Source organism: Propithecus coquereli, unplaced genomic scaffold (genome assembly GCF_000956105.1).
Source record: "Propithecus coquereli isolate 6110/MARCELLA unplaced genomic scaffold, Pcoq_1.0 Scaffold434, whole genome shotgun sequence".
NCBI classification, from domain to species: Eukaryota; Metazoa; Chordata; class Mammalia; order Primates; family Indriidae; genus Propithecus; species Propithecus coquereli.
This window is the reverse complement of record NW_012150108.1, coordinates 399,195-400,886: the sequence shown is the minus strand read 5'-3', so window position 1 is coordinate 400,886 and position 1,692 is coordinate 399,195. Positions and strand designations below refer to the sequence as shown.

Sequence of the window (1,692 nt, the reverse complement as noted above, 5' to 3'; positions counted from 1 at the left end):
ATTTTATTCCCCCCAGAAAACAGACTGATTTAACATTTGAAAATGAAAACATTAACAGAATTATCTCAATCAATAGGTTAATATCAATCAATCCATTGAAAGAATAAAGGAGAAAACCATATAATCATCTCAATAACAATCCCCCAAAAATATCTACCAAAAAACTGATAGTAAACATATACTAAATGATAAAACATTGAAAATTTTCCCTTGAGACTGGGAAGAAAATAAGAAAGTACTACCTCAATTTCATTGAACATTAGAGCTAGGGCTACTGCATAAAGAAAGAAAAATAAATAAAAGTTTAAACATTAAGAAGGAAAAAATTTTCATATAAAATAAATGTGTAGGTAGAAAATCTAAAATAATCTACAGATAAAATGTTAGAGTTAATAAATGGTAGGATCACTGAGTACAAGTTCAATATACAAAACCAACTACATACTAGCAACACCCAAATGGGGAAAATATTTTCAAATACCTAAGATAAAGCTAACAAAAGAAGTACAAGACATCCACATGGAAAAGTGCCAAACACTGCTGAGAAAAATTAAAGACCTAAGTAAACTGAGAGGAATGTCATGTTGATGAATGGAAAAAGTTAGTATTAATACGACCATTCTCCCAAATCGATCTATAGATGTAATGCAATACTAAAGTCCAGCAGACTAGGGGTGTAGGGAGGCAAGCGGATTGACGAGGTGATTATAAAGTTTATACTGAAATACAAAGGACCAAGTAGCCAAGACAATCTTGAAGAACAAAGGTAGAGAACTTACACCCGCAGATACGAACACTATTGATAATGCTACAATAATAAGGGCAGGGTGGTATCGGCACAAGGCTTGATAAAGAGACAACCGCAACACAACTGAGAATTCAAAAAGAGACACTCACATACACGGTCCCTGATTTTCGACAGATGACAGAGGTCAAAATAACAGCTACCCTCAGGTGAGGGTGGGCAAGTACGATCTTGGAGAGAACACAAGGCAGCCTTCCACAGTGCAGAAAACGAAATGCCCCTCCTCTTGATCTGGGTGATAGTTATCCAGGTGTGTGCATATGAAAATTCATCAAGCTGTGCACTTAAGATTTATGCACTTTGGGAGCCCCCTGGGAGACGGCGGCCGCTCGACCCCTCACGGCCGCGTCATGGCGGACGAGGAGCTGGAGGCGCTGAGGAAGCAGAGGCTGGCCGAGCTGCAGGCGAAGCACCGGGATCCTGGCGATGCAGCGCAACAGGAAGCAAAGCACAGAGAAGCAGAAATGAGAAACAGTATCTTGGCCCAAGTTCCGGATCAGTCAGCCCGGGCCAGGTTAAGTAACTTAGCACTTGTAAAGCCTGAAAAAACTAAAGCAGTAGAGACTTACCTCATATAGATGGCAAGATACGGACAACTAAGTGGGAAGGTGTCAGAACAAGGTTTAATAGAAATCCTTGAAAAAGTAAGCCAACAAACAGAAAAGAAAACAACAGTTAAATTTAACAGAAGAAAAGTAATGGATTCTGATGAAGATGATGATTATTGAACAAAAATGTTTAGAGACTAGAACTTAATGGAACAATTCTAGGACAGAAGTTAAGATTTGTTTAAATGTTTACTTTGTTTATTGTCTATATGCCTTTTAAAAGAAAATAAACTTGTTATGCAAAACAAAACAATTTGGGCGAGTTGTTTTAGTACCATA

General features: G+C 37.9%; 1 pseudogene across 1 annotated transcript; it reads left to right on the top strand.

Annotated features, from left to right (window-relative positions):
- The first annotated feature begins 1,128 nt into the window (after positions 1 to 1,128).
- Positions 1,129 to 1,658, top strand: LOC105818045 (annotated as a pseudogene). Its single transcript, XR_001137872.1, has one exon. The product of XR_001137872.1 is annotated as a programmed cell death protein 5 pseudogene (transcript).
- The last annotated feature ends 34 nt before the right edge of the window (positions 1,659 to 1,692 follow it).